Source organism: Cetorhinus maximus, chromosome 22 (assembly GCF_964194155.1).
Source record: "Cetorhinus maximus chromosome 22, sCetMax3.hap1.1, whole genome shotgun sequence".
Classification (NCBI taxonomy): domain Eukaryota; kingdom Metazoa; phylum Chordata; class Chondrichthyes; order Lamniformes; family Cetorhinidae; genus Cetorhinus; species Cetorhinus maximus.
Window position 1 is genome coordinate 32,204,582 of NC_135900.1, and position 25,201 is coordinate 32,229,782.

The 25,201-nt window shown below is 43.1% G+C and overlaps 1 long non-coding RNA gene across 1 annotated transcript in view; it reads left to right on the top strand.

Moving 5' to 3' along the window:
• The window catches only part of LOC144696588 (uncharacterized), a 54,327-nt gene that overhangs the window by 7,762 nt on the left and 21,364 nt on the right, over nt 1–25,201 (top strand). Inside the window, exon 2 of the long non-coding RNA XR_013580207.1 lies at nt 3,784–3,898. This is a non-coding gene — a long non-coding RNA (uncharacterized LOC144696588). The remainder of the gene's footprint in view (nt 1–3,783; nt 3,899–25,201) is intronic.

Consider the following 25,201-nt stretch of genomic DNA (forward strand, 5'->3'; position numbering starts at 1 on the left):
CATTGAGCAGCATGAGAAGCTGGTATTGTGGTATGTATGAGATGTCATGCGAAGGTGCGTTTACTGACCTTGAACATTGCATGAGGCCATTAGACTTTCCGTGGCACTGCTGCCAGGTCCTCAGGCCCAGACTCAGGGAGTTGACTTCCCTGGCCACCTGCTCCCCATCCCTTCTGAGGGTGTTCCTTCAGGGCCTCTTGGCAACCCCCCCACCAACCACACCCCACCCTCTTGCCATGGAACCAAGGCATCTCTCCTACTTCTCACCTCCAGCAATAAGTGCCACATTCTTCACCCTGGAATCCTCTGTCTGCCATCATTTAAATTGCACGATATTCTTCAATGCTACTTCCCTTTAAGAGGGACATCCTGTTTTTAAGATGAGCAGGTTGCACCGTATGGTTTCAGAGCAATGCTACTGGGCTCCCTTGTTGAGCGCAGAGGCAGCCGACAATGTAATGAGGATAGTGGTGTAGGTCCACTTGGTCAGATGCTACAATCACGCTGATGATTTGGGTGCACCATACGTCTGTGCTGCCCAGCTTGATGTAAAAGGGCAGGGTCAGGTTGTGAAATGCGACCCCGCAAAATCAGGGTAGCTCAATTTCTAGCCCAAAGAACTTTAAAGCCGCCTGCAGTTAATTTCCAAGTGCTCAGCAAAGAATGATATGAATATTGTGAAATTTGGTTATTTATTTTTATATGATGTTACATAATTAAAACACAGACTGTGCTGTGATTGAATGATAGCTCCTTTTTCAATTGAGTTGTGATTCAATTATTTTAAGTATTTAAGTAAGTTGAATGGTTCAAGCACAAGAAATCTGTTGGGAACTTTCAAAAGCTAGGACAGACTTGTGTCGCTTTCATTATCTAAATTAAATAAAAGAAATACAGTGTAAAGAAAATGTTAATTTGAACGAAACAGTAATTTAGTGTAGAGGTCATAATGGTATGTTGTTTCTCTTCCAAGCAGTTAGATTCTATAATTTCTATTGTAGATGTAACAAGTTGATCTCTGTGGAATTGCACATATGGAATTAAGACAGAGCCACATACAGAAATATTAGGACCAGTGACTAAAAACATGGTCAAATGTTAGGTTTTAAGGAACGTCTTAAAGGAGGAAAGGTTTAGGGAGGGAATTCCAGAACTTGGGGCCTAGGTGGCTGAAGGAAATTGGAGATCATAAGAAGCCAGAGTTGGTGGAGCATAGGGATATTGGAAGGTTGTAGGCATATAGGAAGACTACAGAGAGGCTATAGAGGGAATTGAACATAAGAATGAAAATTTTAAAATTGTGGCATTGCTGGATCAGGAGCACGTGGGGTTCGACAACATGAAATCAATTAGACCAAGATCATAAGATCATAACAAATGGAAATAGGAGAAAAAGAATGCAAACATAAATCAATCCTTATTTTAATATAATATTTGTTGTTCTTATCTGCAACAATCTACAATGTTGTGTTCTACATCACACCAATTTTGACATATGGAAGCGAGTGTTGGATGATCAGTGAAGCAATGCAGCAAAGAATTGAGGCTGCAGATTAGTGGTTTTTGAGGTGAATAATGAAGATATCTTGGAGAAGTCACACTACCAATGAAGAGGTGCTAGTAAGATCTGAGACCAAAAGAACTCTGCTGATCAAGATCAGGAAGACGCAGTTTGATTTTCTTGGGCATGTAATAAGAAATCATGGTTTAGAAAGTCTGATATTGATGGGAAAGATCAATGGTAAAAGAGATCGAGATGGACAAAGCACAATCTTTTTAAAGAGCCTTGCAAACTGGATGAACGAAATACCAACGAAGATGATCCACATCTCTAGAGCAAGGTTAACATGGAAGTCCATGATTGCCAACACCCTCTTAGGGCATGGTATCTGAAGAGAGAGAGAGTGTTTTTATTTGTTTATAATACTTTGATATTTTTGTGGAGTATAGATTGAGCAGCTGGGAGTTGCAAAATTGAGGGGCTGCAGTGAAAAACTGGAAGAATATAATTACAGCATGACAATCACATGCACTTTCTCCTATTCCTTTTGTTCTCCTCCCTCAATGACCCTTTGATGCACCATTTTGACCTTTTTCAAAAAAAAATACCATCATTCTCTTTTGTTCTTGCTAAGCCCCACTCTGCGTTTCTCACCAAGATATCCTCCCTCAGCCTTTGCACTGAACAACTCCTTAAAAAGTGCAAAGTGCTGGTGTTCATTTCTGGAGGAATAGAATACAAAAGCAGGGAGGTAATATAGCACCTTGATTAGACCATACCTGGAGTACTGTGTGCAGTGCTGATCATCATAGTACAAATATATAGCAGCATTGAAGAAAATGCAGAGTAGATTTACATGGAGATTATCAGAATTGATAGCGGAAACTACCATCTCTTATTCGTATTTGAATTCCAACCCCCTTAAAATAAGGGCTAACATAGCCTCTCCTCCTTTGCCTAAACATTTGGGTAGGATTAGTATACTGTATCACACCTAGTCCACTCACTCATTGGCTGTCTGGACAGTAAAATCACTGAATACAATTGGCAAATGGTGTACTGCCATGCCACATGCCTCTTATTTTGCCAAAGCCAGTGAGACTCCTGCACAGAATTATACTGGTTCTCTGTTCAAAGGGTGGGGGCAGGGGAGGGTGGGGGTTAGAGAGAAGCTCAAAACTATGCCATGTTGTTTGTGACATCTATAGGTGACAGTATTGAATTAATGAAATCTAGCCTCATTTTAAATACTGGTTTGACCATAACCCCTTCTACCTCACTGCCCATCAAAGCTTGAATGATGTAGTTGACAATACCCCCACAATCTTCCCAGCCCTGTGTCATGACATGATGCCCATTTAATTTCCAAAATATGATTTTCAAACTTTCAACTGACTGGAAATTTTTCAATTTGAAATGAGACAGAACAAACTACTTAAAAATGCACGGCTCCTTCCAAGGTGAAGGTGAAAAACAAACGGGTCACCCCCAGGGGAGTGTGAAGAGAGAGACATTTCCTGAAATTCAGAGACTCATCAAAATTCATCACTGTCTAAGGAAAAGGCATTAAAATGCATAGTGCTGGATATTGAAGCAATGGCTGCCACAGGCAGAACCACCCAAAACCCCTTGGAAATACAAATGGATGAAGTAGAATAGGCAAGGCTATAGCCACTGAGGAGAGATTGTAAGAAAGTTTTAAGCAAAGGAAACAGGCTGAAAGCTGAGCCCTCTCTCTCTCTCCATTTTAGAACAAATGGGTTACCCAATTCAGAAGTCAACTTTACTAGAGATCTACCAGTGAAATGAGATCTTGTAATAATTGCAACATCTTCTACATCTATCTGCATCCAAGAAACCAGTTAGCCCAAATTGGTTGCGACATTTAAAAATCTACACCTCAAGGACAAGCAAAGACACAACTGTATATTCTTTTAACTTTTTTTATTGGGCTCTAACATCCCATATTTTTGATACCTGTGTGTGTGTGTAACATTGCATTTTTATTATTTTTTTTCTCGGGTTAATAAACTTTCTCTTTCTTTGACTCAAAAAAACCCTGTTTGATTGGATTCTAATTGCTCACAGCTTAAATAGTTAAATGCTCTTGGATTTGGAAAAGGCATATCCTTGTGAAAAAAAACATTTAAACCTTTGTTGTGACCAACCATGGAGGCTAAATAGAAGGGAGCCCATTCATTCCTTCTCGCCTGGTCATAACACTTATATAAGTGAGATGTTTGATCCAAACTCTGACCACATGCTTCTCTGTTGTTCCCCAGAATTCCCAAATGCTAGCAGCTCTGCCCTTCTCAAGCTGATAATCCTATACCAGATGTGGATGTGGGATTGTGAAGGAATGCCCTTTTGTCTGTGTACTATTCACACTGAATGGAAGTAAGTAATGAGAGGTCCTGTCTTCAGCTCTGGTCACCACACAACTAACATTCTCACATATTACTGCTTCATCATCCTGTTGTAAAGTCAGGTGTGGTTTGTTCACTGATGGTTCAGTTCCATTCAGTTTCTTACAAGGAAGCAGTCCATGCCATCCTACAACAGAATCTGGACAACTGGCAGGCAACCTTTGTGGTAAATAAGTGCCATGCACTAATTATATTCAACAAAAGGTGAAACCAACTTCTTCTGACCTGTCACAGCACAACTATCACTGAGTTATTAACCATCAACACCCTGAGGTCACTATTGACCCAAAGTTTATCTGGACCAGGCATTTCAACACAATGGAGATAAAAGCAGAGCAGAGGATGATTCACCCCTCAATGCCTCTCCACCATTTATAAGGCTAAAGACAAGAATGTGATGAAATATTCCTATTTCTTCTGGTGAAAGAATAAACTTGTTATTGTCACCAATTAGCCGCATTTGAATTGGTCAGTGACTGTACATCATCAGCCCAACTAACATGACTTACCATTTCGACCTTTGTTGAAGACTGAACACCTTCTTGTTTTAAACATGGAATCCCTTGCATAGATAGTACAGCCTATGTCTCAACAGGACAGGAAGTCAATCGACAATGTGAGTAAGGGTCATTGCGGATAATTTTGGATATCTGGCAAATAATTTTTACAATGAGAATAGTTATTGTAAACTATTGAAGCAATTCTTCTGATAGCAATCCTGTAGATATGTATATTAGGCCATCTGTATGACCTAACATTGCGACTTCTTGGCTTTCAAATAAATGAAAAAGATTTATTTTGCAGTTAGTTACTTACTCAAATGACCTTTTAATTTGTCCGTCCTTGGCTTGCTGCATTGTTCCAGCGAAGCTCAACGCAAACTGGAGAAACAGCACCTCATCTTCCGACTAGGCACTTTACAGCCTTCCGGACTGAATATTGAGTTCAACAATTTTAGATCATGAACTCTCTCCTCCATCCCCACCCCCTTTCCAAATTTCCCCCTCCTTTTTGTTTTTTCCAATAATTTATATAGATTTTTCTTTTCCCACCTATTTCCATTATTTTTAAATGTATTTCCATCCATTGTTTTATCTCTACCTTTTAGCCTTTTTCGATTCCTTCACCCCACCCCACCCCCACTAGGGCTATCTGTACCTTGCTCATCCTGCTTTCTACCCTTAATTAGCACATTCCTTTAGATAATATCACCACCTTCAACACCTCTTTGTCCTTTTGTCTGTGACATCTTTTGGTTATCTCCACCTTTCACTGGCCCTTTACCTAGCTCTCCATGTCCCAACTCCCCCCTTAAACCAGCTTATATTTCACCCCTTTTCTATTTTTCCTTAGTTCTGTTGTGGACTCGAAACATTAACTGTGCTCCACTCCGCAGATGCTGCCAGACCTGCTGAGTTTTTCCAGGTATTTTTGTTTTTGTTTTGGATTTCCAGCATCCGCAGTTTTTTGCTTTTATCTTAGCGTTTAATTGACTGCCACTTCTCTTCAGGAATGCCTACCTTGAAGAAGTATTGCTCTTCTCTCCGTCAGGATTTCTGCCTGTCTCTTTTGCCTTGTTCACCTTCATTGCTTTCCATTTCTCTCTTGGTGTTTGACAAGGTGTTTACTAAAACCCGCTTTCACAGCCATATTTCCTTCTTCAGTGACTGTCTCCGTCTCCGACTTACCCCTCGTGGATTTCAACTGAAGTTCCATCCCTCATGTTTCGAACCCACCCAGGATTACAGGTATCTCCGGGACATAAAACATTTCTCGGACTGCTGTTCCCGTCGCATTCTGAGATCCACACTCTGTGCCATGCGCCGCCATATGAACACACTCGACCTCTCCCTCCAGCAGCACTGCCGCACCCTTTTTCAAAGCTGCGCGTGCCCCCAGTTGCATTTTATTCTTCGTCTCATCTGACACCTCAACAAGAAACTTTGTCTCTTTATTTCAGGTGCAAAGGAACGCAAGCTCCAACAACTCATCGACACCAATGCCCATCCAGGACCCTCCACCCCTGCCTGTTCCTCCGTCCCCACCTCATCTTCCAATCCCAGCCCCGGCCATGTATTCACTATGCCCCCTGACCTTCCCCTCTCCGACGATGAACGTTCAGTGCTCAGCAAAGGACTTAGTTTCATACCCTTACGCCCTCATCTCAATGAATTTTGGGCTCGGCACGATGCTGAACTTTTCTTCCGCCGTCTTCGTCTCTGTGCTCACTTCTTTGGGCAGGAGTCCTCTCCCCGTTCAACGGATCCTTTTACCCACCTCCAATATTCTCCCTCCACCTGGACCCCTCCCTCTGGATTCTTATCTTCTCTTGATCTTTTCATTGAGAACTGTCGGTGTGACATTAGTCGTCTCAATTTCTCTGCTCCTCTCACCCATTCTAATCTGTCTCTCTCTGAACTTGCTGCACTCCATTCTCTCAGGTCTAACCCTGACATTGTCATCAAACCCGCTGACAAGGGTGGTGCTGTTGTTGTCTGGCGCACTGACCTCCACCTCGCAGAGGCTGAGCGTCAACTCGCAGACACTTCCTCCTACCTCTCCCTGGACCATGACCCCACCACTGAACATCAAGCTATTGTTTCCAGGACTGTTACTGACCTCATCTCCTCTGGAGATCTTCTTCCCACAGCTTCCAACCTGATAGTCTCCCAAACTTGGACGGCCCGCTTCTACCTCCTACCCAAAATCCACAAACAGGACTGTCCCGGCAGACCGATCGTGTCAGCCTGTTCCTGCCCCACGGAACTAATTTCTTCCTATCTTGACTCCATTCTCTCTCCCTTTGTCCAGTCTCTTCCCACCTACATCCGTGATTCCTTTGACATCCTACGTCATATCAACAATTTCCAGTTCCCTGGCCCCAACTGCCTCCTCTTCACCATGGACGTCCAATCCCTCTACACCTCCATCCCCCACTGGGATGGTCTGATGGCTCTCCGCTTCTTCCTCAAACAGAGGCCTGAACAATCCCCATCCACCACTACTCTCCTGCGTCTGGCTGAACTTGTTCTCACACTGAACAATTTCTCCTTAAACTCCTCTCACTTCCTCCAAATAAAAGGTGTGGCTATGGGTACCCACATGGGCCCCAGCTATGCCTGTCTCTTTATGGGGCATGTGGAACATTCCTTGTTCCAGTCCTACACCGGCCCCCTCCCACAACTCTTTCTCCGGCACATCGATGATTACTTCGGTGCTGCTTCTTGCTCTCATCTGGACCTGGAAAAATTTATTAATTTTGCTTTCAATTTCCACCCCTCCATCATTTTCACATGGTCCATCTCTGACACTTCCCTTCCCTTCCTTGACCTCTCTGTCTCAATTTCTGGAGATAGACTGTCCACCAATATCCATTACAAGCCTACCGACTCCCACAGCTACCTCGACTACAGCTCCTCACACCCCACTTCCTGTAAGGACTCCATCCCATTCTCTCAGTTCCTTCGCCTCCGTCGCATCTGTTCTGATGATGCCATTTTCAAAAACAGTTCCTCTGACATGTCCTCCTTCTTCCTTAACCGAGGTTTTCCACCCACGGTGGTTGACAGGGCCCTCAACCGTGTCCGGCCCATCTCCCGCGCATCCGCCCTCACACCTTCTTCTTCCTCCCAGAAACATGATAGGGTCCCCCTTGTCCTCACTTATCACCCCACTAGCCTCTGCATTCAAAGGATCATCCTCCGCCATTTCCGCCAACTCCAGCATGATGCCACCACCAAACACATCTTCCCTTCACCCCTCCTGGCAGCATTCCATAGGGATTGTTCCCTCCGTGACACCCTGGTCCACTCCTCCATCACCCCCTACACCTCAACCCCCTCCCACGGCACCTTCCCATGCAACCACAGAAGATGCAACACCTGCCCCTTTACTTCCCTTCTTCTCACCGTCCAAGGGCCCAAACACTCCTTTCAAGTGAAGCAGCATTTCACTTGCACTTCCCTCAACTTAGTCAACTGCATTCGTTGCTCCCAATGCGGTTTCCTCTACATTGGAGAGACCAAACGCAGACTAGGTGACCGCTTTGCAGAACACCTGCGGTTTGTCCGCAAGCATTACCCAGACATCCCTGTCGCTTGCCATTTCAACACTCCACCCTGCTCTCATGCCCACATGTCCATCCTTGGCTTGTTGCATTGTTCCAGTGTAGCTCAACGCAAACTGGAGGAACTGCATCTCAACTTCCGACTAGGCACTTTACAGCCTTCCGGACTGAATATTGAGTTCAACAATTTTAGATCATGAACTCTCTCCTCCATCCCCACCCCCTTTCCGAATTTCCCCCTCCTTTTTGTTTTTTCCAATAATTTATATAGATTTTTCTTTTCCCATTATTTTCCATTATTTTAAAATGTATTTCCATCCATTGTTTTATCTCTACCTTTTAGCCTTTTTCGATTCCTTCACCCCACCCCACCCCCACTAGGGCTATCTGTACCTTGCTGGTCCTGCTTTCTACCCTTGTTTAGCACATTCCTTTAGATAATATCACCACCTTCAACACCTCTTTGTCCTTTTGTCTGTGACATCTTTTGGTTATCTCCACCTATCACTAGCCCTCTATCCGGCTCTTCTTGTCCCACCCCCACCCCCTTAAACCAGCTTATATTTCACCCCTTTTCTATTTTTCCTTAGTTCTGTTGAAGAGTCATGCGGACTCGAAACTTTAACTGTGCTCCTCTCCGCAGATGCTGCCAGACCTGCTGAGTTTTTCCAGGTATTTTTGTTTTTGTTTTGGATTTCCAGCATCCACTGTTTTTTGCTTTTAGCTTTGACCTTTTAATATAATTTTAATTCAATTAATGTGTTACTTTCTCCAGATAGACATGGTGCATTTTCCACTCATAGCAAGATAATGAAAGTATGAGAAAAACTTCTGAAGACCACCATTTTCAAAGAAGGATGGTTTTAGAATCACTTAGTGATTGAATATCAGTGAAAATGAACCTTTGAAAGTAATTGGTTACTTGATGGTAACAGCAATTGGTAATCGTTACTTAAAAGGAACTCTAATTGATTATACACACTTAAAAGGTTCCTTACAATTTTTGTTTGTAATCAATTAGACAATGTACTGATGTCAAAATCTGCACGTTAGTTGCTAAGTGTTTTGAAAACTAACTTGTTTCCATTGTACTTTTTGAAGGACAATGATATAATTGAAGCAGGGAGTTCCTATTATAAGCACTTCCTGCGAGAGGTTGAAACCCTTGTTGCACCCATTTTCCTGCAGTTGTTTTCCTAATTAATATGTGTAGTAATGTGTGGAAAAAATTAAAAGTTTCAAAAATTCCACAGTTTTTAACACAGGAAACACTTACAACTAGAATGTCCTGTTGTGTATTGTATTGTGGAAAAATACTTCCATAGTTTATAGCCTCATTTGTTTATTATGCATAGTTAAGATTATAGTCTTTAAAAAATGATAAAGTATGAATTATAATGAATGATTTGGCTGGTTATGATATATAGAAGGTTCCAAAGGCGAACAAATTCTGTATATTGAAAAGCAAACTGTAACCAACTCATCTGGGACAGCTGCAGCTGCAGGCTGTGTGCAAAACCTGGCTGGGTGATGACTTTCTCTTGTCTGAGCAGGAATCAGTAAGGTAGTGAAGGATAAACTGCAGGTAGATCTATATCTTTTCTCAAAATTTTTAAGCAGAAAAATAACTGTCCAGACATGCTTCATTCATACATACCTAACAAGTAAAGCAATCCACAACATTCATCTTTGCACCAGTCACTAATTTGGAATTCTGTACTAAGTGTAGCTTATGTTTGGCTGCAGAAACTGGCCTGTAGTGATGCAAAACATTCCTTATATCCAGAATATAGTTCAAATGGCCATCTCAGTTCCCATGCGATAGAAAGCAATGCAAAATCCATTGAACAGATTCAATTATTATTTGTTTTCTATAGCCCTAAATGTACACATGGAATGGTACGTAATAAAGCATTCAATGAAGGCAGATATAATAATCAGATCTAGTTTTACATTATGATTTCTCAATCATTATGCACTGATTCATCCGCACAAGCTATTTTTTCAAGAATGTACCGAACCACTTTTAAAATGCTTTAAGCAGAAATTCGTTTTTTTTTTATAGCCAGTAAAACACCCATAATTCGGGAGGAGGTTGGGGAGGAGGTAATGGAGATGCAAACAAGTCTTTGAATTGTGAATCATGTCAGATAGTTGGAAATATTATCCCTGTTTAACAAAAATGGCAGAGGTAAGTCAGGGTATTATTAGCTTTACATCCATTGTGCGTAAATTCCTCGCTAAGGATTTTCCTTCTTGTTGTAATGGTGGTAGATCTTGGGTGAAGCAGGAAATCCTCCATGCCTGCACCCCGACCTTGGTCAGTATCCAGTGGCTGGGGTAATTTGAATAACTTGACTATTTTTCTGCCGCTGTCTGCTTCAGGTGGGGGTAAGGAAGTTGCTCTGACTCTTAATACAATGTACCGCTCAGTGGAGCCTACAGAAGGTGTAACATCATTTACAAACCATTTAACTTTAAATTCTGCCCCTTAGCTTACTGCAATAAATCTCTTGATTGATTGATAGGCAAGGTAGGCATTTCATTTTAAATCCTTTTCTTGTGCCCGTTGTAACCCTGGATGTCAGGAATGCATTGGTGTTCTTATTGCCCACATTGCTAAGGTTAGATGATGGGAAGGATATTTTATGACATATTTTTGCCATTTGTCTTATTATAATATACTCACCCATAGGTGGGTGCACATACCAGGATTGGCATTGGGTCGCAGGGAGCTACCATTCTTGGCTCACTTCCATCCCTGCCTTCCCAGGTTTACCAGTGTAATATTGGAGGAAAGTAATTCTGCAATCCATAGTATGGGAAGAAATTAGGGAGCACTTTGAAAGGCATGAGCTAATCAGTGATAATCAATGGGGATTTGTAAAGCTCATACATAAGAAACTATTTGAAAGTTTTAAGAAATCACAGATATTGGAATGAATTATGCACCTCAGTCAGTTTTCATATTTTTAATTCTATTGATTACTTTGGAAATGAAAATTGTTGAGGTGTAAAATGAGAACCTGAAACACATCCATACATTTTCACCTGGTGATGAAATGAAAATTCACCTGGAGGCGATAGATACAGGAGATGCAGTAGGTGTTATATACAGGAGGTGTTGTATATAAGGAATTTCAGAGGACATTTGAGAAGAGACTGGTTGTAAGAAACATGTCAAAGATAAAAATACAATGGTAGAAAGAGCTTAATGATCTCAGCAGCAGAGGGAAAGTAAACAAGAACCTCTATACTGTCATAAAATTGTTTGTGAAACTTATGGCTACACTCTAGTTTTCCTATCACTCTCAAAGGTCATTGTGCAATGATATAACATTTTGTTACTCTGGTAGAGTCTCATGCTCACCTAGTAAACACTCCCAGTTACAACCTATAGAAACTCAACAGAACTCCATGCAAGGGTGCAATGCCGGAAAGAGCAGTAACTTAGCACCACACTTACAACCGCTCATGCAAAGGAAAAAGAATATACAAATATTATGGGATTCTGTAATACGGTAGATAATTTTGAAAGTGCAATATTTTTCTGCAGGAAAATGAAGCATTTTAGAAAAGGCATGACACTGACAAAGACATAGAAGAACAAATCTACAGCGAAATTGCAGAGAGGTGCAAGCATTATAGAGTAGTTATAATGGATAACTTTAATTACCCGAATGTAGACTGGGACAGTGGTAGTGTAAAGGGTGGAGAGGGGCAAAAGTCCCTAAATTGTGCTCAGGAAAATTTTCTACAGCAGTATGTGTCCAATCCAACAGGAAAAGACGCACCGTTGGACCTGGTTCTTGGAAATGAGGTGGGCCAAGTCAACCAAGTGTCAGTAGGGGATCATTTAGGAGACATTGATCATTGTATTGTATGTTTTAGGATGATGATAGAAAAGGACGATAGGCAATCCAGAGTAAGAATAATTAACTGGACGAGAGCCGACTTCGATGGGGCAAGAACGGAACTGGGCCAAATAGACTGGAATGAAAGATTGGCGGGAAAAACTGTAACTGAACAATGGGTTACCTTCAAAAAAGAATTGGTTCGGGCACAGTCAAGGTATATTCCATTGAAAGGGAAAGGTAGTGCAAACAAATCCAGAGCTCCATGGATGAAAAAGGAGATAGAAATTAAGATAATGAAGAAAAAGTGTGCTTATAACAGGCATCAGGTAGAAAATATAATTGAGAACCAAGAGGGATACAGAAGGTTCAGAGGGGAGGTGAAAAAGCATATTAGAGAAGCAAAGAGGAGTTATGAGAAAAGACTGGCAGTCAACATAAGGGGGAAATCCCAAAGTCTTCTATAGGTATATAGATAGTAAAAGGGTGGTAAAAGGAGGAGTAGGGCCGATTAGGGACCTAAAAGGGAATTTACACATGGATGAAGGGGCCACGGCTGAGGTATTAAATGGATACTTTGCATCCGTCTTTACCAAGGAGGAAGATGCTATCCAGGCCATGGTGACAGATGAAGAAACTCTGTCACTAGAAGGGTTCAAAATTGATAAGGTGGAAGTGTTGAATAGACCGTCGGTACTTAAAGTTGACAAGGCACTGGGACCTGACGAGATGCATCCAAGAATATTGAAGGAAGTGAGAATAGAAATTGTAGGGGCACTGACCGTAATTTTTCAGTCCTCCCTAGACTCAGGGAAGGTGCCAGAGGACTGGAGAATTGCAAACATTATGCCCTTGTTCAAAAAAGGTTGTAAGGTTAAGCCCAGCAATTACAGACCAGTCAGTTTAACTTCAGTGGTGTGGAAGCTTCTAGAAACAATTGTTCAGGATAGAATTAGTAGTCACATGGAAAAATACAGGTTGATAAGGAAGAGCCAGCATCGGATTTCCAAAGGGGGAATCGTGTTTAATTAACTTGCTGGGGTCTTTTGAAGAGGTAACAGAAAAGGTCGATGAGGGTAATGCTGTTGATGTGGCATACATGGACTTTCAAAAGGCATTTGATACAGTGCCACACAACAGACTGGTGAGAAAAGTTATTGCTCATAGAATAAAAGGGACAGTAGCAACGTGGATACAAAATTGGCTGAAAAATAAGAAGCAGAGAGTAATGGTCAATGGATATTTTTTGGGCTGGAGGAAGGTTTGTAGTGGAGTTCCCCAGGGATCGATATTGGGACCCTTGCTTTTCCTGATATATATTAATCACAATCACACAGAATCACAGAATCACAGTGCAGAAGAGGCCCTTTGGCTCATTGAGTCTGCACCTTATGATCTAGATCTTGGTGTGCAGAGCACAATTTCAATTTGTGGATGATATGAAGCTTGGGAGTGTTGTAAACTGCGAGGAAGACAGTGTAGAACTTCAAAAGGACATAGACAAGTTGGTGGAGTGGGCAGATAGGAGGCAGATGAAGTTCAATGTGGAGAAGTGTGAGGTGATGCATTTTGATAGGAAGAATATGGACAGTCAATATAAAATAAGGGTTGAAATTTTGAAGGGGGTGCAGGAGCAGAAAGACCTGGGTGTATATGTGCATAGATTATTGAAGGTGGCAGGACAGGTGGAGAGAGCAGTTAATAAGGTATATAGTATCCTTGGCTTTATTAATAGGGGCATAGAGTCCAACAGCAAGGAGGTTATGCTGAATTGATATGATACTCGTTAGACCTCAGCTGGAGTATTGTATACAGTTCTGGGCGCCACATTACAGGAAGGATGTGAACAAGTTGGAGAGAGTGCAGAAGAGGTTTACAAGAATGGTTCCAGGGATGAGAAACTTCAGTTATGAAGATAGATTGGAGAGACTGGGACTGTTCTTCTTGGAGAGAAGATGGCTAAGAGGAGATTTGATAGAGGTGTTCAAAATCATGATGGGGCTGGACAGAGTAAATGGGGAGAAGCTGTTCTGTGCGTAAAAGGATCGAGGATGCGAGGGCACAGGTTTAAAGTGACTTTCAGAAGAAGACGTGAGAAAAAACTTTTTCACACGAGTGGTTCGGGTCTGGAATGCACTGCCTGGAAGTGTGGTGGTGGAAGGTTCAATCGAGGCATTCAAGAGGGTATTAGATGATTATTTGAATAGAAACAATGTGCAGGGGTATGGGGAAAAGGCAGGGCAATGGCACTAGGCCAGAATGCTCAATTGAAGAGCTGGCGCAGGCACAATGGGCCGAATGGCCTACTCTGTGCCATTAAAATTCTGTGATTCTTTGACTCACTGTTATGGCAGAGGACTTATTATAGGTCAGGAAGTAATCCCTGTTGAGGGAAGGGCTCCAGCAAAACAAAATGAAAGAGGTGGCAAAGAAAGTAAAATTGATGAGCATGCCCCATTGAGGTTTCATGTTTCACTTTCCTCCCTCTCAGGCCTGGTTGATGTGTTGGAAAGCTTCAGTCTCCAGGACACTCCCACGTATATAACACACAAAACAAATTAACCTAATTGTTAATGTGAATTATTGTTTGACAACCTCTATGTCTTCAAAGGACTGACAAAGTAAATGACTGGGCTCCCCACACTTGAATAGTAACCTGTCATAATTCAAAGATTTAGTCCTGAGCAGCCCAGTTTAGGAGGCTACAGTTAGAGAGTTGAGGGGAGCACTGGACAGCAGGAACAGAAAGCGTGGGAGGAGGATGATAGGGAAGGCCTAGAGCCTCCTCTACTTTCTGCATCAGAAATGGGCCTAGACCACAGTCACTCTGTCCTCAATATAAGAATGCTTTCAGAGAATGATAGATTTTGTCAATCATTGAGTGGTGTTCTCACCAGTTTCTACACCATAGTAACAAATATGGAGGCATCCACATGCATATGCACAGTATTGAAAGCGTGCAGATATCCTCAATGGCATCTCTGGACAATCTGGAACCCAGCTCATCATAGCTGAGACCTTGGGCAGAATCATCCCAGATTTGCACTAAGTGTGGTAGCAGGTGGGATGAAAGACGTTTTACTTGCCAGCCGCAATGGCGGAAGTGTTCAGTGACCCGTCACTGGAATGCCTTTTGGAGGCCCGCTGAGATGTCCTCCACCCCTGCTCTGGCTGCAGGAGGTCCAGCAATTTCACCACTCTGGCTTGGGAAGCGGTGGCAGTGGTGGTCAGTGCCAATGTTGCACAGAAGAGGTTGGCCATCCAGTGCAGAAAGAGGATGAATGATCTCATCCATGCCACCAGGGTAAGGCAACCATCTCATCACTCTAAACTCACACTCACAAGGCCATCACACATTCACTGGCATCTCACTCACTGCCAGCTCAAGTGACATCACCACTCACTCTCTCACACTCACATTTCCATCTGGCCTTATCTCCTCTGGAGACTGGCTCCTCAGCCCGCACCATCTTCAGGCCACTTGCACATGTGCCCCCACACACACCCTGGGATACACCAAATAAGCCCTAGCCCTGCAACCATTGAAAAGCCGCCCCCGCCTTTTGGCTGGTGTGATAGATAGAGATCTGCCCGCAAGCCCCCCTAAAAGCGATGTGGTGCTGTCTGCAAAGCCTGCCACTGATAACCACGAGTGCTGCCCGAAGCAAGGTAGGGAAACAAACCTCAAAGTCCCAAATGAAGTGCAGTTCGCCAGGTGCATATCACTGACATACGGTTGTGAAACATGTTGTCCAGATGATCCATTGTGGGAGGATGATTCCGGCGGCAGGGCTTATAATGATATGCAGCTGTATGAAAATGAAGTTCCCGATGTCCGGCAACGGGGAACGCGGCCCACCATTGATGGGTGGAGCGGACGATTGCAAACTGGTTTCAAGACGGCATGAAACCAATTTTTCGCCTTCCTGCCATATTGTCTGCTCATGCCCGCCATGATGCCAATGGGCATGGAAAATTCTGCACCTTGTTGCCAGTCATAGGTTCCTTTATGAATGCTCTGGCTGCTGTGGTGCAGGTGCTTGGCCACAGTCTGCATGGACAAACTCACAGGTTACTCAAACAAGGGGAAGTGGTCACCATATTGCATACTGTTATTCCACTTATGGGAATTGAGAACCCTCAGATCTATGGGCAGCGTGATACAGAGGCAGGGGATAGGAAGGTTTGGATCAGACTGGATGATGGTGCTTTCCCCCTTGGGAAAGGCGCCATAAAAATCAAGTTATTTCTTAGATGAAGGACCAGCCTAGTTAGCTCAGTACAAAAGATGGTCACTTTTAGAAGGGGGAAATGTGGGTGGAATTAATTAAATAGATAGCAAGATTCTGAATAGATTACGCACATGATGAAAAAAATCCATAATTCTGACCAGGCTAGTTGCAATCCTTGATCTGATTTCATTTATGAGGACTGCAGCATTCAAACCTGATGGTTGGAGATAAAACCCTGGAGGCTTTTCAAGCTTGTACAAACTTGTTATAATCTCTCCACATTTCATATTTGTGGCTTCACTCTTCTTGATAAAAACAGTAGAAAATAGTTAACTATTTTCCTTCAGTTTCCTGATTCTTCCACATTTTAAGCATTTTTGCCATACTCAGGAACCTCCCAAGTAGGAACATTACCAACCATGTGTCAGAATAACTGATTGTTCTAAAGGCAGTTGCTTGGTTTGTTGATAACGTTACCACAACAACCATTTAATATTGCATTTTGCGTAAACTGACTAAGTCCCATCTCTGAATGACTATACTGTGGAGTTAATGTTTTCTGCTATTTGGATAACATCACTACTTTAACAATTATATTATTGTCATTATTGTGGAAATTCACACAAGTGGCTCAATTGTTATTACATTTTTCTATTGATTCATTTTATCTCTTTCACAATCATTGTAACTATTGTACACCTCATCCAGGAATAGCACAGGTTACAAGCTTGAACATTAGTAAGATCTCTAAATTCAAAGCTGAGAGTGAGCTAACTGTCACTATTATGTCAAGTCTCAGGTGACCGACTTGGTGGAGTGTCTCACATTAATAGAAAATAGCAACTCTCGGAGGGAAAAATTAATTGCTACTGTGGCCAACTGTGGCATCAAGGAGCCCTAGAAACTTGAAGTCAATGGGAATCGGAGCAAACTCTGCATTGGTTGGAGTCATACCTAGCACCGAAGGAAGATGGTTGTGGTTGTTGGAGGCAAATCATTTCAACCCCAGGTCATTGCAACAAGAATTCCTCAGGGTAGAGTACTGGGCCTAACCACCTTTAGCTGCTTCATCAATGATCTTCCCTCCATCATAAGTTCAGAGTGGGGATATTGGCTGATGATTGCACCATTCCTTACTCCTCAGCTGCTGAAGGAGTTTATGCCCGCCTCCAGCAGACCTGGACAACATTCAGGCTTGGGCTGATAAATGGCAAGTAACATTCACGCCTCAAAAGCACCAAGCAATGACCATATCCAACAACAGTGAATCTAACCATCTCCTCTTGATGTTCAATGGCATTACCTTGGCTGAATCCCCATAATAAACATCCTGGGGGTTACCATCGACCAGAAACTTAACTGGACCAACCATATAAATACTGTGGCTATGAGAACAGGTCAGAGGCTGGAAATTCTGCCATTGCTAATTCACCTCTTGACTCCCCAAAGCATGTCCACCATCTACAAGGCACAAGTCAGGAGTATGATGGAATACTCACCACTTGCCTGAATGAGTCTAGCTCCCAGAATACTCAAGAAGCTTGACATCATCCAGGACAAAACAACTTGCTTGACTGGCACCCTATTCACCACCCTAAACATCCATTGCATCCACCATAAACGCACAGTGGCAGCAGTGTATCCCATCTACAAGATGCACTGCAGCAACTCGCCAAATCTCCTTGCAAACTGGCAACCTCTATAACCCATAAGGCCAGATGGGCACCAGACACACCTGCAAGTTCCCCTCCAAGACACACGCCATCCTGACTTGGAACTATATCGCTGTTCCTTCACTGTTGCTGGGTCAAAATCTTGGAACTCCCTCCCTAACAGCACTGTGGGTACACCTATACCACATGGACTGCAGCGGCTTAAGAAGTGGTCACCGCTACCTTCTCAAGGGCAATTAGTGTAGGGCAACAAATGCTGAACTTGCCAGTGACACTCACATCCTATGAAAGAATAAAAAAAATTGAAGAAATAAATAACATTGCCAGCAATAAAGCAAAAATACAACCTTTGTTTGGAAACAAAAACACAAACCTCCGTTGTAGCTCTGTTAATATGCCTTCACTGTAATTAAAATTCTTTGTTGTTGGTTACCCTGAATTTCTAAATGCATAGAAATCCATCACCATGTATACCAATCTCCAAGCCAAGATACTGATAAACCTACACATGTAGAATTTCAGTTTGTCTGATATAGAGTGCATTGTCTCTCCCAGAAAGGACACAGCCTACTTACCAGAGAGTCTGCCAGAGCCAATTGTAAAGGAACACCTAAGTGTACACATGAGTGGAGCTTAACCAGCTTAAGCTGCAGAGTTTAGGAAGCACTGGTTAGCCTCCTGCTGCTTGCTGAGCAAGAACCACCTTACCCGCTAACATTGTAGAGTAACCTGGAGCCAAGAGGGAAGAATTCCAGTACCTGTTGACAAATCCACTTCTCCAGGTTGCATTTGAGTCAGACTGAGCTTGTCAATCATGAACAGTGATATAAAGTACTGTGGATCTGCCTGCTTTAGATACTTACAATTGAGTCTGCCATGTAGGGGCAATTTAGTTTCAACCTTCATTCATGGAGTGAAATAATCCCAAAGAGACACACTACCTCCCTACCAAGAAGAATAGTCACTAGTTGGCCAATAGATAACTAAAACGTCCAGGCTTGAGTCTTCACTAGGTAGATGGCTCAATATACAAAATAATAACAGAAAATGCTGGAAAATCTCAGCAGCCCTGGCACCTTCTGTGGAGAGAGAAACAGTTAATGTTTCGAGTTTGTACGACTCTTCTTCAGAGCTGAAGAAAAGCAGAAATGTGATGGATTTTATACTGTATAAGAGGGGGTGGAGCAGGTGGAGCAAAATAGAAGGTCAGGGATAGGTGGGAGCTCAGGAGAGATTTGACAATATTGTATGACCGTTTAAGAAATGGCTTCACCCCATCTTAAACAGTATAAAATCCATCACATTTCTGCCTCTCTTTAGCTCTGAATAAGAGCCATACAGACTTGAAACGTTAACTCTGTTTCTCTCTCCACGGATGCTGCCAGACCTGCTGTGTTTTTCCAGCATTTTCTGTTATTATGTCAGATTTCAAGCATCTGCAGTATTTTGCATTTAGCTAATTATATAAATGCTTGCAAGCAATCGTTGGCGTCATCCTCAGCATGGAGAGACACACTATGCCATGAAATGGTGGTTTCACCAGTTGGAGATGGAGCGCGTTATATCAGCAGCTGCTTACTTCTCCACAATCCAACAATGGTAGGAGCTGAGTCTTCCTTCACTCATCATTGGAATCCAATCTGGATATTTAAAGAAAGATCCCGCTTCCTTCCTGTCAGGGTGTCCTGTTTACTTGCTCAGAGCAAGTTAACATGGGAAAACAGCAAGAAAGTAGCAGGATGAAATGGGTTAAGTGACTGATTTCACTTTGATTGCCTCCCTTGCCAGGATTCTGCCAGGATTATCAATTAAAATGAAATATTGTATTTAAGTGTTATATTCTAGTTTTCCATGCATAATTTAAAAAAATAATAATTATGAACAGTAGCTTTGTAGTACAGAACTTAAATATTGCTGAAAAGAGAGGCATGGTGCCAAAACTTTTCATTTTGCACTCATCAGGACAAACGCAAGAATGACAAATTTCAAACGATCACAACAATTTATACTTCAGGAGAAAAGGGCACTGATTAGTTGGCAAGTTGATTCTGATTGGCCGAGGTGTTGCCATGGCAAAAAGAATGGGGAAGTATAGGCTCCCCAAGACCCAGGGTAATTCAAAAAAAGTGCAAGGCTTGAACATGTTCCATTTGTTTGCAGAGAACAGGTCCGTGCATGTGAATGTATATCGCATCTAGCAAGCATAAATGAGCTAGTTATGAGCTTGACTGGTTATCTTAAATTGGTTGTTAATGTAGGTATTAGCGCACTCAGGATTGTTCAGCAAGTGCTGCCCAATTGCAGAATCACTTCTAACAGTAGGTGCTTTGTTTTGGGATTTGCAAACATAGGCTGGTTGAGTATGGTCTGTACTCTGCCTAATACGAACAACTGAAAGAGCATGCTGTTTGATTCGATCATCCAGTCGCGGGGACGTATGGCCTATGTACCTGACATTGCACTGGCACTGAAATTTGTATACAACGTTGCTCAATTGTGTGGTAGGCAGTGTCTTTATAAATAATAAATAATACATAATAATAAATAATATGCCTTAGGTGTACAACATGTGGAGCAGAAAAAAAATACACTGCACTACACATATAAAGAAATAATCTACTGTTGAATTTGAACAGGTGCTCTAGTGCTAGAAATACCTCTTTAATTACTAGCATACATCAGTATTCTCACCGGAGTGTGTCATGTCCCAGTTACTCACTAAACCTACATTTTCATTGACTCTCAGATAGATGTTTTAAGTGGAAACTTCCTATTGTTTATTTGTGCAGCCTTGGCTCAGTGGTAGCACTCTTGCCTCTGAATCAGATGATGAATGATCAAGCCCTACTACAGAGTTGAGAATATAATACAGGCTAGCATTTCAATGCAGTACTGAGAAACTGCTGCACTGTTCCAAGCGCTAACTTTCAGGTGAAATATTAAACTGAGGCCCTGTTTGCTGTCTCAGGTGGATGTAAACAATCCCATGACACTATGTGAAAAGCAGGGGAATTCTGTTGGTGATTTGCCCCACATTTTATTCTTCAGCCAACATCACTGGAAAAGATTGTCAGGTCATTTGATTGTTATTTATGTGACCTTGCTGAGCACAAATCAGCCACCGATTTTTCTCATTGCAACAATGATTGCACTTCAGAAATAATTGGCTGTGAAGTGCTCTGGACTGTCCTGAGGACATGAAAGGTGCATTATACAAGCAAGTTCTTTCTTTTGATTACCAAGGATTAGCTTCCCCCTCATTAAAATGTATTCAGAGCAGCTGGCAACCTTGCATGAGTACTCAATTGAATATAGTTATATTGAAAAGTAAGTGTGAAAACCAACTTGCTTTCAAGGGTTCTAATTTTAAAAAAAAGTCTTTTTCCAGTTCCCCTTTCCATCCACACGATTTACTTTCTCTATCATCACTAATTCACTACATAACTTTCTTTGTCTAGCTTTGCATTGATCATCACATGCAGCATGCCTGAGTGCTGAATCAGAAAGCCTGGACACTATAGTTCCAGATGTGAAAAAATAGAAAGACCTGCATTTAAATAGCACTTTTCACAGTCACCTGATGTTATAAAGCACTTTACAGCTGATGAAATATTTTTGAAGCCTAGGAATTGTGGCAACCACACAGCAAACTCCCACAGGCAGCAATGTGATAATAAGCAGTTAATCTGTTTTTGTTGATTGAGGGATAAACACTTACCAGGACACCAGGGATAACTCCCCTGCTCTTCTTTGAAATAATGCCATGGGATCCTTTACATCCACCCAAGCAGGCAGATGGTGCCTTGGTTTAATATCTCATTTGAAAGGCTGCACCTTCAACAGTGCAGAATTAGCTTTGATTTTTATACTCCAAACCCTGAAGTGGGGCTTGAACCTGGAATCTTGCCCCTCAGAGGGTAAAGTGCTACCAACTGAGCCAAGGCTGACACTCTGAGACCATGTTCATCTTCTCAATGTAGCAATTACTACTAATTCCTTGTAACCTTCCCATTCACATCTCAAAATATGCTTAGATAACAAAGACCATTTTCTCCCTTTGTTCCCACAAGGGCTTCCTTGCCTGACACAATAACATGCACCAAACTACTTCTTGCTTTGTACGTGAGTGTATGAAGCATAAATACTAACATTATCAGTGGCTGATCCTGGCTAAGAGTACATGTTGAAGTACAGAGTTGTCTGAGATAGTCACAATGTTAAAAGTTAGATGTGCCAAGGATAGCATACAGTACAATACTTTTTTATTCTCACATTTTAGACGTGTATACATCCTATCACTCAGCAAACATTCCAACATGTGCCTGCAGATCGAGTGCCTGTAACTGCTCAAAGTCATCACTTTTAAAGAATTCTTGTGGAGTACCTGCATTAAGATCAATTTTATTAGGAAGCACCTAGTTGTTGAACCTGAATGGCTGTATTCTTTATAAAGAATTTACCAATTATATTCTTCAGCATTCTTCTCAATTCTTCTAATTTAGTGTAAAGAGTCTTGATCCTCAGCATCATGCTTGAAGCGTGCCTTAAGGAAAAAAATAGTGTGTGGATAATAAAAAGCTTACTCTAGAGTTACTGGAGAATACTGCTATAAAAAAACACCAGTGTGGTAGAGTCTAACAGGAAAAAATGCATGAGTAATCTAATCATAAAATCTAGTAGAAATATATACTTATGTGGAAGATTGTACAGTATGATAAAGTAAAAAGTAGGATGATTTACCTTCTATATCAGTGGTTTCAGAAGTGCCTCTCCCTGCTCTTTGATGAAACATTTCAAATTTACTGGTGAACCTTGGGTGAACTTGCATCTTTGGTACTATGGTGCCATTGAGCTGTTCACAAAAAAACATAAGCACAGTGAGTTATATAACAGATGATGCCTCTATTGTTTGATTAAATAATGCAACGCTTCCCATGATCAGTAAACCAGTGTTCCACAGTGAATCGTGATGTATGAGTTCTATTTTTTTTTTTGTAAAAATATACTTTATTCATAAAATATCTTCAATCACATTCCAAACCATTTCAAAAACAACATTACAAGGGTACAATCCAGGTTAAACTTTTACAAAATGTATCAGCAGGTGCATCAGTACAAACAATATTACAATCATTTACAGCCTTTCATTTTGATCTGTACAGCCCGAGGGGCTCTAAACAGTTCCCAGTCTCTCGGTGCGCTGTGGTAGAAAGGTCTTAGACAGCGACCCTTCCCCATTGCGCCTTTGCGGCAGCTGCCCCAAGCTTTAGTGCGTCCCTCAGCACGTAGTCCTGGACTTTGGATTGTGCCAGTCCGCAACAATCGGTCGGGGACAACTCTTTGTGCTGGAAGACCAACAAGTTTCGGGCAGACCAAAGCGCGTCTTTCACCGAGTTGATGATCCTCCAGCTGCAGTTGATGTTTGTCTCGGTGTGTGTCCCTGGGAACAGCCCGTAGAGCACAGAGTCCTGTGTCACAGAACTGCTCGGGATGAACCTCGACAGCAACCACTGCATCTCTCTCCAGACTTTCTTTGCAAAGGCACAATCCACAAGGAGGTGAACAACGGTCTCTTCCCCACCACAGCCACCTCGAGGGCAACGTGCAGAGGGGGTGAGCCTCCTGGCGTGTAGGAAGGATCTGACGGGGAGGGCCTTTCTCACCACCAGCCAAGCTACGTCTTGGTGCTTGTTGGAAAGTTCTGGCGATGAGGCATTCTGCCAAATGACTTTGACAGTCTGCTCGGGGAACCATCCCACAGGGTCCACCCTCTCCTTTTCCCTCAGGGCCTCTAGGACGTTACGTGCTGACCACTGCCTGATGGACTTGTGGTCAAAGGTGTTTTTCTGCATAAATTTTTCCACCAGGGACAGGTGGTACGGCACGGTCCAACTACTTGGAGCGTTCTGCGGCAGCGTGGCCAGACCCATCCTTCGCAACACCGGGGACAGGTAGAACCTCAGCATGTAGTGACACTTGGTGTTTGCGTACTGAGGGTCTACGCACCGCTTGATGCAGCCACACACAAAGGTGGCCATCAGTATGAGGGCGATGTTGGGCACGTTTTTTCCCCCTTTATCTAGAGGCTTGTACATCGCGTCCCTGCGGACACGATCCATTTTCGACCTCCAGATAAAGCGGAAGATGGCTCGAGTGATCGCCATCGCGCAGGAGTCTGGAATGGGCCAGACCTGCGCCACGTACAGCAACAGCGAGAGTACCTCACACCTGATGACCAGGTTCTTTCCCGCAATGGAGAGGGAGCGTCGCTCCCACATGCCCAGTTTCCTTTTCACCATAGCCACTCGCTCCTTCCAGTTTCTAACGCATGGCCCGGTCCCTCCGAACCATATCCCCAGCACCTTCAGGCCGTCAGCCCTGACAGTGAAGGGGACAAAGGATCGGTCAGCCCAGTTCCCAAAGAACATGGCCTCGCTCTTCCCACGATTTACCTTGGCTCCCGAGGCCAGTTCGAACTGGTCGCAGATGTGCATCAGTCTGCGCACCGACAGCGGATCCGAGCAGAAGACGGCGACGTCGTCCATGTACAGGGAGGCTTTTACCTGAGTGCCTCCACTGCCTGGGATCGTCACTCCTCTTATGCCCGGATCCTTCCTGATGGACTCGGCAAAGTGTTCTATGCAACACACGAAAAGGACAGGCGAGAGAGGACAGCCCTGCCTGACTCCAGATTTAATCGGAAAGCTATCTGTTTCCCACCCATTGATTGAGACTGCGCTACTGATGTTAGTGTAGAGCAGTTGGATCCAATTTCGAATTCCCTCCCCAAACCCCATTTTGGAGAGCACATCCCCCATGTAGGTGTGCGATATTCTGTCAAAGGCCTTCTCCTGATCCAAGCTGATGAGGCAGGTATCCACACCCCTGTCCTGTACATAGGCAATCGTATCCCTGAGCAGCGCCAGGCTGTCAGAGATCTTCCTGCCTGGCACAGAGCAGGTCTGGTCAGGGTGAATCACCAATTCCAGAGCGGATTTGACCCGGTTGGCGATGACCTTGGACAGAATCTTATAGTCCACATTCAACAGTGAAATGGGTCACCAATTTCTAATTTCCTCCCTTTCCCCCTTGTGCTTGTAGATGAGGGTGATGATGCCTTTCCTCATGGATTCTGACATACTACCGGCCAGGAGCATACTCTCGTACACTCCTAGCAGGTCCGGGCCGATCAAGTCCCACAGAGCCCAATACAACTCCGCCGGCAAGCCGTCGCTTCCGGGAGTTTTACTCTTCTCGAAGGACTCGAGGGCCTTAGTCAGTTCATCAGGAGTTAGCGGTTTGTCCAGGCTCTCCCGCGTACTGTGGTCTAAGACCTCCGTGATAGAGGACAGGAAGGACTGGGAGGCCGTGCTGTCCGTGGGCTTCACGTCATACAGTCCGGCATAAAAGGATTTGCTGATCCTCAGAATGTCGGACCGTGATGACTTT